A 19,114-nucleotide genomic window follows, 5' to 3' on the forward strand; every position below is an offset into this window, starting at 1 on the left:
TTAATTGCTAGTACCGTGGAATGTTCTGCGCTGGCATTTCTGCACATCGTGAAGAAACAGCCATCGGATCAGTCCAATATGGAGGTTTCTGATTGGATGAGGAACCATCCAATTGGATGGGGAGATTTCTGCATTGTGGTGGGTTGGACTAGATGAACCTCAGGGTCCCTTCTAACCCTCTGCCTCAAATATCTGATTCTAACCCTCTGCCTCAAATATCTGTAAGCACAGTCAGAGCCGTAGCTACAGGGGTGGGGAGCGAGCCAGTTTTTTGGCCACATATGAAGCCTGAAGAGGGGTGCCATTGAGGCTCCCAGCCTATGTGTGTATGTACACAAATGTGCATGGTTGTGTTTTTGTTTTGTTTTGTTTTTTACCAAACTGGGTCTTTGACCCAGGTGAAATAAAACCTAGTTTCATTCCTGGGCACAATTGGGGACAGAATGTCAGGAATTTAGTTTTCCTTCTCCTTTTCTCCCTTTTACAGAAACCAAACCAGCACTTTCTCATATGTTGACTGGGCTGAAATGTCATCGGTTTAATTCGGAACATTGTCTCATTGAGTTAATAAGGTGAATATTACGAATAACGAGGACGCAGATAAAGTCAGAATTCAAAAATAACTGGGGTTGATGATTTCGCCTTCCACTGGGTACCACTGATTCTCTTAAGGCTTGCCTTGAACATTGGGACATCTTTATGCATGGTGTTGGGGCTGTAGTAAAAAGAAGAGTCTGAAAACAACCCCCTGTGCAGGTTTGGATCAGTACCTGTGTCTGTCAAACTATATGTGAAAGATTTTGTGTTTTGCCTGCTCCAAGGACTACCCCGGGTCCTTTTATATGTCCTGGAGTCAACTCAGCCCAGTCAAAACTCAGTCAAACTTCAGGAAACAATTGCTTCTTGATAAAGCACAGAGTGTTTGGAAAACAGGGTGAGATAACCACTTCAGGAAAACTAGGAATGTTCACTCAAAGCCACTTCTCTGTTATATAATGACTAAATGAAATATAATATCTAATTGGAATGTCATCTCATATAAGAAATTGCAGGAATACCATGCTTAGATTGTAATGGCAATAGTAGGTTTTGTTGTGTGTCGTGAACAAATGGGTTACCATCTCTATTTAAATCTCTCTCTCTTTCTCTCTTTAGATTTTATTTGTAATTTTCATCATTGCAATTTTCCACATTGAAAATAACAATGCATTAAACTTCAGCTTTCCTTCCCACCTTCTGTGGTTTCCTCCAAGCTTCCATTATTACTGCATATTCAAGTTAATCCATATCTTCTCTATCTCATTTTATATCAACATAACTTACAATGCTGAGTTTACTCTAAACCTGCCAACGTTTTGACCTGTTTACAGTGATTCTTCATATATTCTACAAACATTTTCCAGTCCTCCTTGTATACTCTTTGCTCTTGTTCTCTAATTCTGCTTGTTAGACTCGCCAGTTCTGCATATTCCATTCAACTTCAACTGCTACTCCTCCCTCGTTGGGACTGCTCTTTCTCTCCATTTTTGTGCATACAGCATTTGGGCTGCTGTAGTTGCATAAAGGAATAAATTCTTTTGACCACCACTATTTAAATCTTTAAAATTCGTGTAAAACCCGACTCCCACCCCATGCAGGATCCTATTGTGGTATTCTCCATGGGGCTACCATTGAAGGTGACTCAGAAACTACAACTAATCCTGGTGACTGGGAGTGGCTGCTGGGACCATATAATGCTAGTCCTATAGGATCTTCACTGGTTCCCAGTAAGTTTCCAAGCACAATTCAAAGTGTTGGTGCTGACCTTTAAAGCCCCAAATGGCCTCAGCCCAGCATACCTGAAGGAGCATCTCCACCCCTTCGTTCAGGCCAGACACCGAGGTCCTCCTCCGAGGGTCTTCTGCTAATTCCCTCACTGCAAGAAGTGAAGTTAGGGAACCAGGCAGAGGGTCTTCTCGGTAGTGGCACCCTCTGTGTGGAACACCCTCCAGATAAAGAATTACACAACTTTTAGGAGGTATCTGAAGGCAGCCCTGTATTGGGAGGTTTTTAATGCTTTATATTTTTACAGTGGTACCTCTGGTTAAGAACTTAATTCGTTCTGGAGGTCCATTCTTAACCTGAAACTGTTCTTAACCTGAGGTACCACTTTAGCTAATGGGGCCTCCCGCTGCCACCGCGCTGCCAACATTTGCTTTCTGTTTTCATCCTGAAGTAAAGTTCTTAACCCAAGGTACTACTTCCGGGTTAGCGGAGTCTGTAACTTGAAGCATTTGTAACCTGTAGCATTTGTAACCCAAGGTACCACTGTATTATGTTTTTAGATATGCTGTAAGCCTCCCAGAGTGACTGGGAAAAGCCAGCCAGATGAGTGGGGTATAACAACAACAACAACACTTAGCCCTACTCAGAGTAGACCCATTGAAGTTAATGGATGTGTAACATAGTCATAGGACGCAGGTGGCGCTGTGGGTTAAAGCCTCAGCGCCTAAGACTTGCCGATCGAAAGGTCGGCGGTTCGAATCCCTGCGGCGGGGTGCGCTCCCGCTGCTCGGTCCCAGCGCCTGCCAACCTAGCAGTTCAAAAGCACCTCCGGGTGCAAGTAGATAAATAGGGACCGCTTACCAGCGGGAAGGTAAACGGCGTTTCCGTGTGCGGCTCTGGCTCTGGCCAGAGCAGCGATGTCACGCTGGCCACGTGACCCGGAAGTGTCTCCGGACAGCGCTGGCCCCTGGCCTCTTAAGTGAGATGGGCGCACAACCCCAGAGTCTGTCAAGACTGGCCCGTACGGGCAGGGGTACCTTTACCTTTTACCTAACATAGTCATGTTCATTAATTTCGAGAGGTCTACACTATTCTGAGTAAAACTTAGCTGAATACCAGCCCTGGTTCCAGATGCACATTTTAAGAAATTTTCAAGACCAGAACACCATATAGACTGCGTTGTAGGATCAGTCTGAGAGAACATCAAAGCATGCTGAGTGATGTTTGTATCTCAGCTTTAAACAAAACACCCCAAGTAAGAATATCCCATTAATTCATGGCAACTATAATTATATAGATTTGCCACCTTCATAGGTGTGCCCTTTCATGCAAGAATTTTGTTAACATATCATGTGAGTCTTGCATCTAATCTTGTAGTTGTTCCATAATCATTGTGCACTGGATGTTCTCATGCATCATGAAACTAGCCCACAACAATTTCACAATGGGTTGGCATCGCAGTGTGCTTAAATGCCACAATAGGGTGCAATTAAAGTTCGGCTGCAGTTAATGGGTGAATGACCACTGACGTTAATGATGATGTAAACTGATAAAGATCCCCCCAAAGCATGACGTCAATTGAATTCTTCCCGAGCCTTCAAAAGCCTTGAAATTTAATTGAGTTGACCAAAGCCTGGTCTTCCTGAAGCTGTGAAGTTGGCCCTAAAACTTTGCATTGGCATTTCTGCCTCTGACATGGCATGAGCTTGCTGCAGTGCCTCTCAGTAGATACTAATTCAGAGTTAAATTGTGGTGGGAATAGTCCTATTTTATAATGTTGCACTAGCAAAATGGTGAGCAGTGGATTATGTCATCTTGGTCATGAGTCTCCAGAATCTTGCTTTTAACTGATTAACCCCATACCCTCTGACATTTCTCCAATGAAAATAGGGATGTCCTATTCCATAATAATAATTTTACTATTTATGTCCCACCCATCTGACTGGATTGCCCCAGGTACTCTGGGCAGCTTCCAACATACATATAAACATAGCAAAATAGTAAACATTAATAAAACTTCCCCATACAGGTCTGCCTTTGAATGGCTCAGGGGTCAGATAACTCCATGCCCTCCAAAATTTATCCAATGAAAATAGGGACATCCTAAGGAAAAGCAGGACATTCCAGGATCAAATCAGAAACTGGGAAGATATATGTAACTATGTAAATCTGGGGCTGTCCCTGGAAAATAAGGACACTTGGAGGGTCTGTAACCCCATTGTTCAGATGTGTAGTATCTACTCATTCCTTTTATTTCTGCGTATGCTGAACATATTATCTGATCCATACAACATTTAGCCATATTCAAATCGATGCATTCAATCCATTTGGCTGAAGGGCCTAAATTATTGTTATTATTTATTGAATTTATATACTGCCCTATACCTGGAGGTCTCAGGGCAGTTCATATCCCCACCCCAAAAAATATCATGGCAGCACAGTGATGTTTCTGTATGTCTTAGGACAGCAATGTGGTTTAAACATGTCTGCTTAGAATCACAGAACCATAGAGTTGGAACAGACCCTGAACACCTCCTGCAGTACAGAAATATGCAGCTTTCCCATACAGGGATTGAACTAGCAATCTTGGCATCATCAGCACCTTCTTCTTCTTCCTTTGGCCATCACTCGTAACCGAGTAAGATTGTCTTCCATGAACACAGTCTTAATAGTGAGTCCATAAGTGACTGTGGAGGCCAATTCTGGATCCACACATCCTTCCACAGTGGGGACATAGGTTTCTGGGTGGGAGTTGATCACAGTGAGGGTTTGCCAAACATGCCTTCCTCTTATCACATTTCTCCCTTTTGTCCTGTGTTCAAGCATCTTCACAGACATTGAAGACACTCAAACTCAGGACATCAGCACCATGCTGTAACCAACTGAGCTATTCAGCTGGTCATGTGTTCCTCATTTTAGCTAGAGGTGGACAAAAAACAGCCGAAGAGTTGTATGAAATGGCATAAGTGCTGCTTCACTGATGGAGCTGGAGACCCATTGGCAGGGCAGCAGTCACACCACTGGTCAGACACAATGCATATTGCAAGTTCTTTGAGTTGCAATGAGCAGGGATATCATGTTAGGGAAAGACGATGGACCAAGCAAGGGAATGCCAGTAGTTCCTGGTTCCCCAGGTATTCAGGAAGATGAGACATAGGGTTGCCACCTTTGTTCTGGCAAAATACAGGACAGGGCGGGATGGGGCAGTCGGGGGCAATTTTTTAAAAAAATAATAATCATCTGGTGTGATCCATTGCAATCTGTTGCAATCTTACAGGATGGTCCCTCTGGAATGTGTCACACACACAAAAAGGTAAATCTTTCTGTGCTTGGTTACCCAGAGCTTAAATAAAGGGACATGGGTGGAACTGTTGTCTAAACCCTCGGCCCTTTTGCTGGCCCATGTAGGACCAGCATGGATAATTGGCCCCGGTGAATATTTGATGTTTTCTCCCCTTATGGCTTTGATCTATGGGCTACCACTAAAACGAGGCTGCATTTTAAGCTGCATTTAAAACTGTATTCTAACTTACATTTTAATCAACTGTTTGTTTGTTGTTTTAAAAAAATGTTTTTAATGCATTTACGGTATATTCAGTGTTAGCCGCCCTGAGCCCAGTCTTGACCTGGGAGGGTGGGGTATAAATAAACTTCTTCTTCTTCTTCTTCTTCTTCTTCTTCTTCTTCTTCTTCTTCTTCTTCTTTATTAAACCTCTGAGCCTCTTGGGCTTGCCAGTCAGAAGGTTGGCGGTTCGAATCCCCGTGACAGGCTGAGCTCCCGTTGCTTTGTGCCAGCTCCTGCCAACCTAGCAGTTCGAAAGCACTGCTTTCGAGCATTTCCGTGCGCTCTGGTTTCCGTCACAGTGTCCCTTTGCACCAGAAGCGGTTTAGTCATGCTGACCACATGACATGGAAAGCTGTCTGTGGGCAAACGCCGGCTCCCTCGGTCTGAAAGCGAGATGAGCACCGCAACCCCATAGTTGCCTTTGACTGGACTTAACCGTCCAGGGGTCCTTTACCTTTTTACCTTTTACAGCTTAAATACATGACATTTCACACACCTTTTCAAACACATGCATTTGGAGAGGATCCCCAACTTGGCAGAGAGAGAGAACAAAACTGTATCAATAGAGGATGTAGGGCTTTACATTGAATTACAGGACAATCCTGTATTATACAGGATAGGTAGCAAGCCCAAGCCAGCATCCTGGAGGAAGCTGTGAGTTTGGGAAAGGGATGGGACAGGGGCCTGGGAGCTAGTGGTGCATTGTCAGAAGCCCTAGCATGCCTTGGTTACCAAATTGCTCTGGATGAGGGCCATCCTGCCAGGCAATTGGTTATCCTGCCCTGGGTTGCTTTATCTAGCAGTGAAAGTCTCCCAAGGACTGGAGCTGAGATCATTCCTAATTCTGCTGCCCACGATCCCTGGACCTTCCGGCATCAAAAGCACTTGCTGTATGGCTGAGCTGTGTAGACTCATCTAATCTATGCATATTCCCACAGTTTATTTCCATCCGCTGTGTCTCTAGAGTATTTCTCACTTAGTGTATATAGCAGCATCCAAACTTTAGATTTCTTCAGAAGTACAGAGTCAAAGTAAGTTTGAGCAGACCTCAGTCCCCTGAACGAGAGATCATTCTTAATTAGCATCAGAAAATGTTCCTTTCTCTCCCCCCCCTTTAAAAAATGTAGCTAGATGACCCAATTTCCATAAATATTTTGCTTTGCCCCTTCTCCCAAATGCTTGTTCTCTGTCTGTTTGTCTCTCTCCTCTCTAATGGCAAATGTTTCTGCATTGAAACTGACGATGTAAATGAAGCCCTGCTGTTGCTGTCTGGTTTTAGTTACAATGTCTGTTTGTTGACATCTCACGTGAAGGCCTGCTGTGTCTCTGGCTCAGTCTACTTCGTTTCCTCTCTAATTAGGCTTTGCCCTCAATTAAGTTAATGATGCAACTTTTTCCTATAGATCATTTGCCCCTTCACTCAATTAGCAGAATCCTGAAGGGCGCATCCCTCTTTGGCTGGAGTCGCTTGCCTAGGGGCACAGGCTGTTCACTGCTCAGAGAAGCATTAAGAGAAAAAGAACTGTTTACTGGAAATACATAACCCTACGTAATTGGGGACGAGGGGAAAGGAAGTGGGTCACCATGCAGCCCATGGCCAAGATACATGAAGCACATGTTGCCAAGATCTCTCTGCAACAACACGACTCCAGGAGACAGGTACACAGTGCTGCTGAGATCTGATTCCATCCTCCAGAAACCACACACACACACACACACACACACAGATTCCCTGTGTGTAAATATGCCACTAGTCGTCACAGAGGAACAAGTGGCCTTCAAGCAGTAGTGCCCAGTAGACTATGCTAGGGCTAGCCAGAAAAGGTAGCTGGGATGCAGAACCTGTGGCCCTCTAGATTTTGTTGGACTACAACTCCCATCCAAATAGAAGGGGAAGAAATGGAGGCAGTGAGAGATTTTACTTTCTTGGGCTCCATGATCACTGCAGATGGTGACAGCAGTCACGAAATTAAAAGACCCTGCTTCTTGGGAGAAAAGCAATGCCAAACCTAGATAGCATCTTAAAAAGTAAAGACATCACCTTGCCAACAAAGGTCCGTATAGTAAAAGCTATGGTTTTCCCAGTAGTGATGTGTGGAAGTGAAAGCTGGACCACAAAGAAGGCTGATGGCTGAAGAATTGATGCTTTTGAATTATGGGGCTGGAGGAGACTCTTGAGAGTCCCATGGACTGCAAGAAGATCAAACCTATCCATTCTTAAGGAAATCAGCCCTGAGTGCTCACTGGAAGGACAGATCGTGAAGCTGAGGCTCCAATACTTTGGCCACCTCATGAGAAGAGAAAACTCCCTGGAAAAGACCCTGATGCTGGGAAAGATGGAGGGCACAAGGAGAAGGCAATGACAGAAGACGAGATGACTGGACAGTGTTCTCGAAGCTACCAGCATGAGTTTGACCAAACTGCGGGAGGCAGTGGAAGACAGGAGTGCCTGGCGTGCTCTGGTCCATGGGGTCACAAAGAGTCGGACACGACTAAATGACTAAACAACAACAACAACAACAAAACAACTCCCATCATCCACCGCCAGCATGATCAATAGTCAGTCATGATAGGAGCTATAGTCCAGCAACATTGTGGTGGTTGTGGGGAGGCCCACCATCCCTGCAAAAATAGTGTCCTACCAGCATGGAGTGGAGGGAATATGACACATTCTTCTGGATGCTATAAACTCTGAAGGCATATTTTAGAGGTTCTGTAGGAGGATGGATGGAGCTGGAGTGGTTGACGGAGTAGCCACTGAACTCCTGATCATTCCTCAACAAAGACAATCTGAATCATCTTGTCTCTTTCTCCTGGATCAGATGTTATTAACAGACAGTTCCATGTTGATTCTTTATTCTGGATTTTGTTTTCACCCACTCTTGAAACAGAGTATAACCCAACATACCAAACTATCTCTCAGAATTCTCTTTAACACCCTGTATCCCTGCTTATAACATGTAAAATAAGCTTGTGGCCTACCGAGTTTTCTTTCAGGTCCTTATCCCCTACATCGTCTCCATCTCATCCTGAATCCTCACACTGTGCCAATATAAATGATCGTTTGTGGGATGTTTTGGCTTTGGCGGAAAGTTTATGTAATCTTAGTAAAGGTAAAGGTACCCCTGCCCGTACGGGCCAGTCTTGACAGACTCTGGGGTTGTGCGCCCATCTCACTTAAGAGGCCAGGGGCCAGCGCTGTCCGGAGACACTTCCGGGTCACGTGGCCAGCGTGACATCGCTGCTCTGGCGAGCCAGAGCCGCACACGGAAACGCCGTTTACCTTCCCGCTGGTAAGTGGTCCCTATTTATCTACTTGCACCCGGAGGTGCTTTTGAACTGCTAGGTTGGCAGGCGCTGGGACCGAGCAGCGGGAGCGCACCCCGCCGCAGGGATTCAAACCGCCGACCTTTCGATCGGCAAGCCCTAGGCGCTGAGGCTTTAACCCACAGCGCCACCTGCGTCCCCATGTAATCTTAATGAGGTCTAATACATGTACAGGGGATGCTGTTAGAGACATGCACATTATTCATAAAATTTGAGAATTATCCAATGGAAAGAAAGATGAGGCAGGGTGAGAAAAATATATTAGGAGAAACTGATTTGTTCTCTTGGCTTTGTTATTTGAATGCAATGTTTCCCAATTTTGGGTCTCCAGCTGCTTTTGGACTACAGCTCCCATCATCCCTAGCTAGCAGGACCAGAGTTCAGGGATGATGGGAACTGTAGTCCAACAACAGCTGGAGACCCAAGTTTGGGAAATCCTGTTCTAATTGGAACATTAACTGTTTCCACTTGAAGAATATGTGAAAGCACAGTCTCCAAGGCAGGAATGTCTAACTGTGGCCCTCTGGATGTTGCTAAACTGCAATTCCCGGCAGTCTCAGGCTAGCATGGTCAATGGTTAGGAATGACAGGAGTCACCAGAGGACCACAGATTCGCCACCACTACTTCAAGGGACTGGAAACATTGGAAGAGATAGAGAGTATGGTAACTCTTTCCAACTTTAGTCATGTCCTGCTTACAATTTTCCAAATTATTTTGGAAACATTCATATCTCACCGGAGACAACATATATAGAACCAATGAGATTTTGCAGGGAAATTATATATATATATATATATATATATATATATATAAAATCTGTTTTTGTTTCTTATTTATAATGTTCATTTATTTACATTACAACTATTATTTTGCCAAATTTAAACATTTTCTATTTCGACTCCCTTCCCCTTCCTTCTGTGGTTCCTTACATTTATTTTCATCTTTTCCTGTATACTCCAAATTATCTTAACTTATTATTTTATTCATCTATCCCGATACATATCATTTTCTCATATATATATATATATATATATATATATATATATATGAGAATATATATATCTGCAAGTTTTTACAATAATTCTGCCAATGTCTTCATCTGTTGCAGGGAAAGTTTCAAAGCAGAACTGTGCTTAGCAAGAGTTTGTATACAAATGTATTGATAAAAATACTATCTATATCTATCTAAGTATCATCTATCTATCTATCTATCTATCTATCTATCTATCTATCTATCTATCTATCATCTATCATCTATCTATCAAATAAATAAATAAATAAGAATGCACATTGGAAGTCATCTTTCGGCACTGCAATTCTAGAGCAAATGTGTAAAAGTATTGACTACAAATGAATAAATGTACCACAGGTAGGGGATGAATCTAGGCAATCCTAAAATGTTATTAAGAGAATGCTCTGAAGAACTTTGCATAAATGCCCAGATCCAAATCTAGCTCTAGCTCAATACTTATCAGAATACACATTCCTAATTATTGCAACGTTGCCAGGATGCAGCCAAAGCCAGCTATGCTAAGATGAATCTCGTTCAGGGAAAATATTGAAATTGACCTTTGATCTTCTTTTCTTCATTTATGCAGGAGTCATCCTGATTATTTCCTCTTGGGTATGCACATTCCAAAGGTTGAGAGCCAATAGTTGTGCAAGAAGTTACTTGTAGTTTAAATGAGGCACTTGGATGATAAATATCTGGGTTTCTTTCAATATAAACTCATAAGTCACGTTAATGTTGTTTGATCTTTGCTATATTGAACCACTCCACCTTACACTAGAATCTGAAGTATTATGAATACTTTTGCTTTTCTTGTCTATCTCTGCTCCACTACGAACAATACAGCAAATATGCAGGCCTCCTTAGATTTCTGGAGAGCACTGAACATGCTTATAATAAATTTAACATGGATCAGGGCATCCAAAATGCACATACATTCTTTTAAAAAATCATGAAATGCATAACAAATTATACAAATATGTTTTATGCATTTGGAGGGGAGTATTCCCTATTGAATTACAACAGGAGCTCTGGAATGGAAGATTTAATTTCCTTTTAACTATTTCTCCATGAAGCTGGCTCACACCAGGGATGGAGGATTAATTCAAATTTTAATGCAAAACTATCTGATTTGCACTTTCTGAAGTGATAGGCGGATAGAAACACAGCTATCCTATGAAATTCGTACATTTCTGAATTTTGTGATGGACTTGCCCAACCAAATAATGTGCACAAACTTCTTGGTATTAGGGGAAAGTGTGTATAAAAATGGATACTGTATATCAGTGAAAATAACAATAAAAATGCATTATGTTAGGGGAAATGGCTTGCAAGGTAAAATTGCGTATACAGGGTATGTATATTAGGAGCCATCTGCACAATTATGCTGCATGTATTCATAATCCATACATTTGCTCTTAACAAATGACCTTATCCGTTTTGCAAAGTTGTTTTGCAAAACGGCCAAGGGACTCATTGAGAGCACATTGTAGCTATGAAATAAGCAAACTTAAGTAATGCGGGACAAAACCACACTGGTATGGGCAACTGTAATAATGCTGTCTTTCTCTCCCTTGAAAAATGTAATTTTTATAGATATGGGTGGAGGAAAGATGACTTTAAAGCAACTGTGTTGGTGATAAAGATTTCAGTAACATATGACTGCAGTTCTATGCTCATCCAACTGGCTGGGAGTGAAGGTTTACTTCTGAGCAGACATGCACAGAATTGTGCTGTAATTAATGTTAGTATTTGCACCGGCACTGTATTTGTTATAAAAATCTGTTTTACAAAGACTAAATTGTAATTGGGGCAGGGGAGAAAACCTACCATACTTTTCCATGTATAAGAGTAGGCTTTTTTATTTAAAATTTATGTTCAAAATTGTGGGTCGTCTTATACACGGATACAATCTCCCCCCATTTTCTCAATTTGGAGTCCCCCCAAATTGGGGGCGTCTTATACATGGGGGCGTGTTATACACGGAAAAATACAGTATGTCATGTAATGTAGCAGCTGCAATATCTTGTGACTCCAGTCAAGGTCATGGAAACGCTGAAATTGCCTTGTCAATTTGTTAAAAGTGAGTGTGTTTGTGTGTCTTAGCTAAGAGCAATGGGAGTTGTGGGTTGGCTGGTTGTTTTACTGCTGTTTTGCCGAGTGTGGAAACTTCAAGCAGGTGCTGTGTCTGGAGGGGTTTGTGAGGACAGACAAGCTATGGACTGATAACTTATGTGCTGCTACGAAGGAGTTTTGGAAGCAAGCAAGAAAACCCTCTCTTGGGCTCAAGGGAGAGGAACACACTGTGTTGGACTTGATATGCATAAATACTACTGCTTGTTAATAGTTGCCATCCTGCAAGTAAAGAGTCACTTCAAAGTGTTTTGTGTGGAGTCTACTTCATCACTAGGACTTGTCTCTTGTGACAGAGCGTTCCACCAGGTTGGAGCCGCAGCCGAAAAAGCCCTGGCTCTAGTTGAGGCCAGCCTAACCTCTCTGTGGCCTGGGACCTTCAAGGTGTTTTTATTTGAAGACCGTAAGTTCCTCTGTGGGGCATACCAGGAGAGGCGGTCCCGTAGGTACGAGGGCCCTAGGCTGTATAGGGCTTTGAAGGTTAAAACCAGCACCTTAAACCTGATCCTGTACTTCACCGGGAGCCAGTGCAGCTGGTATAGCACCGGATGAATGTGATCTCTAAGCGAGGACCCCGTAAGGAGTCTCGCTGCGGCATTCTGCACCCGCTGGAGTTTCTGGGTCAGTCTCAAGGGCAGCCCCACGTAGAGCGAGTTACAATAATCCAGTCTGGAGGTGACCGTCGTGTGGATCACAGTGGCTAGGTCAGGGCGAGAGAGGTAAGGAGCCAACTGCTTAGCTTGGCGGAGATGAAAAAATGCCGCCTTTGTTATAGCTGCAATCTGCGCCTCCATGGAGAGGGAGGTATCGAAGATTACACCCAAACTCTTAACGGACGGTGCTGGCACTAATTGCACCCCCGCAAGAGATGGGATTACACCCCCTCAGTCCCATGTCGTCCCGTCCCAGCCAGAGGACCTCTGTCTTCGAAGGATTTAACTTCAACCGGCTCCCACGTAACCATCCAGCCACAGCCTCCAAGCATCTGATCAGTGTGTCTGGGGCCAAGTCCGGGTGGCCGTCCATCAACAGATAGAGTTGGGTGTCATCAGCATACTGATGGCAGCCCAGCCCAAAACTCTGGACAAGCTGGGCGAGGGGGCGCATAAAGATGTTAAAAAGCATCGGGGAGAGTATTGCACCCTGGGGCACAGCACACACCAAGGAGTGGCGGGATGACAATTCCCCCCCCCCCAAGCGCCACCCTCTGTCCCTGACCAGAGAGAAACGAGCGCAGCCATTGAAGGACTGTGCCCTGGATCCCCACGTCGGCAGGGAGTCTTCTCTTCTTATGAGGTGGCCAAAGTATTGGAGCCTCAGCTTCAGGATCTGTCCTTCCAGATCCTGGGCTGATTTCCTTCAGAATGGATAGGTTTGATCTTCTTGCAGTCTATGGGACTCTCAAGCACCATAATTCAAAAGCATCAATTCTTCGGCGATCAGCCTTCTTTATGGTCCAGCTTTCACTTCCATACATCACTACTGGGAAAACCATGGCTTTAACTATACGGACCTTTGTTGGCAAGGTGATGTCTCTGCTTTTTAAGATGCTGTTTAGGTTTGCCATCGCCTTTCTCCCAAAGAGCAAGCGTCTTTTAATTTCGTGACTGCTGTCTCAGACAAATAGCCTCCATTAACTCAACTACAGGCTTCAATCAGGCTCAAGTTGCTTTGAGCTTGTTCCAGTTTATACCAGAACAAACTTAGTTGGTCTATAAGGTGCTACTGGACAATTTTTACAAAATCTTTTTTTTAATTCCAGTTTATAGTTTTTGTGACGGATATCTTTTGCTAGGCATAGTATTTTTTTAAAAAAAACCAATTTTCATTGTTTTTTTCACAAATTTATACATTTTAACTTAACCATTTCAAACATTAAAATACAAGGTTCTTTTGAACCTTTGGACCTCCCTCCCTCCCTCCATGGGTTATATGTTTAAGATTAACTTTGCTACATCTCTAACCTTTATCCACCTGTTAAATATCCATGGTTATCATAAATAATTCCACATTACGAGTGTCATTACATCCCTACCAATGATTTTAACTCTTTACAGTGATCTTTTCAATAAATAAAAAAAATTACTCCAGTCTTTTAAAAATACTTGATCTTCCTGGTTTCGGATCTTCCCCATCAGTTTTGCCATCTCTGCATACTCCATCAGTTTCATCTGCCATTCTTCTTTTGTTGGTACATCTCTTTCCTTCCATCTCTGGGCTTGTAGCATTCTCGCTGCCGTCGCTGCATACATAAAAAGTCTTTTGTCTCCTCTTGGTATCTCTTCACCTATTATACATAACAGAAAGGCTTCCGGTTTTCTAACAAACGTTTTTTTAAAAAACATTTTCTTTAATTCATTATATATCATCGCCCAGAAAGCCTTTACCAGTGTACATGCCCAGTGGACATAGCATTAAAGCAATGGGGCCGACTTGCACTTCTTTCATTCTCTCCTTCTCCCTCACCGGCCTTGTGTCTGCCTGCAAGCAAGTGAGCACCCAAGTCCCTCCTTTTCCTCTTTGCTCTGCTGTGGGGGCAAAATACACAGCTGTTTCCTCTTGCTTGGCCAGGCGGCACATGATGAGTGCACCTCTGAGCATGTGCAGAGCATATGTCCTGCCCAGTTTGAAGCAATCTGGAGTAAAGCTCATTCACCTCTCCTAGGGCTGCCCTTGCCACCCCTGCCATAGCCCGCTTCCAAGAACAACAGAGCCCAGATGCCTCATTTACCACTTTTTGCTTCTTGGACTGGGGTGGCCTCCAAAGTTAAGAGACCCACTTTGGTGTATGGATATCGTGAAGAGGGAGGGCAGCAGGGTAGTCTTTTGCCCCTTACAAGCAAAATCTGTAGATCCAGCACTGGTATATTTCATACTTGACTCTTCACAGCAGATCTTTGGCTTGGATAATAATACTAATACTAATACTAATACTAATACTAATACTAATAATAATACTAATAATAATAATAATTTATACCCCGCCTTCCCCAGCCAAGGCCAGGCTCAGGGTGGCTAACAAGCAATAATAAAAACAAGTTGCATGAATACAACTTATAAACAAGATTAAAATACATTAACATATTGAAACATTAAAATATTAAAATGCAGCCTCATCACAGGGGGAGAAAGAAAAAAGAAAGAGGGGGAGGGAATCAAATTGGCTCCAAGCCAAAGGCCAGGTGGAAGAACTCTGTTTTACAGGCCCTGCGGAAAGAAATCAGATCCTGCAGGGCCCTGGTCTCATGAGGCAGAGCATTCCACCAGGCTGGAGACAGTGTTGAAAAGGCCCTGGCTCTGGTTGAAGCTAATCTAACTTCTTTAGGACCTGGGACCACTAGGGTGTTGCTATTTATGGACCTTGAGGCTCTCCGTGGGGCATACCGGGAGAGGTGGTCTTGTAGGTACGAGGGTCCTAGGCCATGAAGGGCTTTAAAGGTCAAAAACAGCACCTTAAATCTGACCCTGTACTCCACCGGGAGCCAGTGTAGCTGGAAAAGCACTGGGTGAATATGCTCCCATGGCAGAGACCCCGTGAGGAGCCTCACTGCAGCATTCTGCACCCGCTGGAGTTTCTGGGACAGCTTCAAGGGCAGCCCCGCATACAGCGAATTTCAGTAGTCAAGCCTGGAGGTGACCGTCGCATGGATCACTGTGGCCAGGTCCAGGCAGGAAAGGTAAGGGACCAACTGCTTGATGCGGCGAAGGTGGGAAAATGTCGCCTTGGCTGTTGCTGTAACCTGTGCTTCCATGGAAAGGAAGGCATCAAGGATTACACCCAAACTCTTAACAGAAGGCAATGGCACTAATTGGGCCGTTGGATACACTATGGTTCCCATGCATAGGGACTATTTAGTGAAGGCATGTCCAAAGTCAATTTTGGGGGCGTAATCTAGCCCGCCAGTTGGTTTAATCTGGTCCCTGTGGCAGTTTATTTCCTGGGGTAAAAGCCTAAAAAAAAGGTCAACAACAACTCTGGTCGGCCCTCACACATGTTCACTTCATCAAATCTGGCCCTCTTTGAAAAACATTTGAACACCCCTGATTTAGTGTATGGAGGAACATTCAGTTCTTCATATGGTAGCTGACATGGTATAGCTCAATTTGATGATTACCGACTCAGTGAGAACTAGACTGGAGTCTGCTGGCTATTTCTGGATCAAAAATGTGATTTTACTCCCCCTCCCCCTGTAAGCAGATATATAACAGCTCATTGTTCCTCCAGAATAATTATAATGTAATCAGCCTTGGATGCAAGTCATGTGGAATATTACAAAAAGGAATTGTGTAACAGCCAAAAAGTCTTTCTCAATGAATCTCTATGTAAGCCTCATTCGCTTATCATATTTGTTCCTGTTTGCAATTTTTATGAATCAGCACAGGAACAAACAGTCAAGGGGAAGAGATAATTCAAATGAAACCATGAAATGCTTTATGTGGAGAGAGATACCTAATCATTGCTAAATAACAGGCAAAGGTTTCAAATGTCATGTGCTCTCGCTGTTTTTCAAATGAAACACTTTACAACTTACAGAGAAGTCGGGAATAACATGGGCCACGCACACAGTCAAGATAACTTTGGAATCCATATTATTCTTTTAATGTACGCTTACCTGAATAATATGGCATTAATGTGGACAATAATATCACAGCTGCACCATGCATTTAACACACATTTATACCACTTTAACAGCTGTGGATCCCCCCACCAAAATAAACTTGGGAACTGCAGTTTGTTAAGGGTGCTGGGAATTGTGGCTTTGTGAGAGAGTCTCCTCTCAGCAACCTCTATAGCTCCTGTGAGCTGCCCAAGGATGCTGTGGGCCTACACTAGATCTTGCTCATGTATATAGTCAGCCTAGTCCGTTGCATGATTTCTGCATGGAAATGGGCATCTATGCTCAAACAGTATTGCTAGTCGCACTGTGCCTGTGTAAGCATAAATACATGTGCCCTCATCTAGTCATGTGAATTGCCTAGATGGTAATCCTTCCCAGCATCTCTAGGTTAATGCAATCAGATCCCAGAAGTTTATTTAACAGTTGGTTAAGCAGTATTTCGAGTGCAGACAAGGAACTCTGAAGTCACATTAGAATATTGAACATAAATGGGCACCAATCCAAAGTCAACAGGGCTCTGTTGAGTTCTACTTGTTTGGTATCTGGGCAGTTCTCATGATTTCATTTCAGCCTTGTGATGTTCATGTATTCTTTTATTTCCTTTGTATATGCATGTTTGGTTTTTATTTTTATTTTTTTTCAAAAGCTCCTCTTTCTAATAGAAATTAAGATGAAGACGTCACCTTTGTTTTCATATCATAAACTGGTCTTGTGTGACATACCTGAAGCTCATTTGCCTCCAGAAATACAGGCCTCTCGAAATATGCAAAGCCTAGCTGGACTAGCATCTTAAAAAGCAGAGACATCACCTTGCGAACAAAGGTCTGTATAGTTAAAGCTATGGTTTTCTCAGTAGTGATGTATGGAAGTGAGAGCTGGACCATAAAGAAGGCCGATCACTGAAGAATTGATGCTTTTGAATTATGGTGCTGGAGGAGTCTCTTGAGAGTCCCATGGACTGCAAGAAGATCAAACCTATCCATTCTGAAGGAAATCAGCCCTGAGTGCTCACTGGAAGGACAGATCCTGAAGCTGAGGCTCCAATACTTTGGCCACTTCATGAGAAGGGAAGACTCCCTGAAATAGACCCTGATGTTGGGAAAGATGGAGGGCACAAGGAGAAGGGGACGACAGAGGACGAGATGGTTGGACAGTGTTCTCGAAGCTACCAGCATGAGTTTGACTAAACTGAGGGAGGCAGTGGAGGACAGAAGTGCCTGGCGTGCTCTGGTCCATGAGGTCACGAAGAGTCGGACATGACTAAATGACTAAACAACAACAGCTGGACTTCCCAGGAGGGTTACTACGTATTATTAGCTACGTATATTACCAACAACCAACCAGGATTGTCAATGGGCAAGAGGAGATGCTATCATAATGGGGATGAGTCCTCAACACAGACAAATATTATATAATTAGCAACATCTCAATAATTCAGTAATTGCATGAGTTCTTCCCCTCATCTTCATTTGCCTATGCACACGCAGAGTTACTAGGTCTACAGAATCCTGAAAGAGGCAGGGCTTGATGATATCACAAGGTGAAACTTGTTGGTGACAAGGCAAGGTCTGCCTACTCTTGAAAGGAAAAACAACAACAACAACACCCTGAACAAAATGCACAGTGTGGCTTCAGAAACTTGAGGAGGTTCCCCACAAGAAGTCTAGAAGGAGCCAGTGGCTGCAGAAAAGGACACTGGCTCTTTAACTAGCCAGGTGCTGCAGTCATGACATAAAAGCCAATTATGGAAATATAGTGGTCTCTTAGCACTCGCTTCCATGTTAATTGGCTCCAGAAATGATCTGTTTGCAACCCCATTAACCCAGAAAATTGTGTAAAGTTATGAAATTTGGGGTGGTATGCCAGCATAGAGTTCTTTTCTGCCATTTTCATCAGTGAAGCATGGGCACATGTGCAAAAATGATGGCGGAGTAGTGACATCGCCCAATGGTGTTTGTTGCTGTGTCATACAAGGCCTAGTGGTGTGAATGAAAATTTGTGAAACATGCCGGTATATTGGTCAAAAAGCCACCATTCCACAACACAACAGGAACTGCAGTGTGAAAGGGGCATAAGAAGATAGGGCAGCTCAGTAGGTTAGAATGTGGTGCTGATAATGCCAAGGTTGCAGGTTTGATCCCCATATGGGGCAGCTTCGTATTTTTGCATTGGGCTAGATGATCCTCAGGTTCCCTTCCAATGCTACAATTCTATAATTCTACGAGCATCATAATCAGGGAAACTAACACAACATCCCCCACATCTTGTTGCACCCTGTAAAATTCTGCTACTTGCTCCAGGGTGGTGCTGAGACAACTTGCTTTCTGTCTCAGCTGCAGGACTGCTAACCATGGTCCTGAACCCATTGAACCACCATGTTGGTCCTTGTCCAAGGTCCTGACCTTGCCATAGTTTCAAATGTATTCCAGAGCTTTGGGCAACACAGTGGATTAGGACAGAAGTATTATTGAGCAATAAAGGGACAAAACGCAGTAGTCAAAGAATGAAGATAGAAATGTAGAGCCCCCTCCAAAATTGAAAGCAAACCAGGTCACATCCCACTCTCTCTGTGTGCAGAAAACAAGACTTCATGAGGCTCTACAGACTACTGTACCCAGCAAGTTAGTTATAAGGAGGCCAGGGCAATCAACTGCTCTTGTGCACTGCTTATTTATATAACTGTTGGTGCTGCATAT

At 43.5% G+C, this 19,114-nt stretch overlaps 1 long non-coding RNA gene across 1 annotated transcript in view; it reads left to right on the top strand.

Moving 5' to 3' along the window:
- LOC307214513 overlaps nucleotides 1-19,114 on the top strand; it is a 214,102-nt gene that overhangs the window by 132,417 nt on the left and 62,571 nt on the right. The gene's annotated exons all lie outside the window — the stretch shown is intronic.

Source organism: Podarcis cretensis, assembly GCF_951804945.1.
Source record: "Podarcis cretensis genome assembly, chromosome: 4".
In the NCBI taxonomy this organism is placed as follows: domain Eukaryota; kingdom Metazoa; phylum Chordata; class Lepidosauria; order Squamata; family Lacertidae; genus Podarcis; species Podarcis cretensis.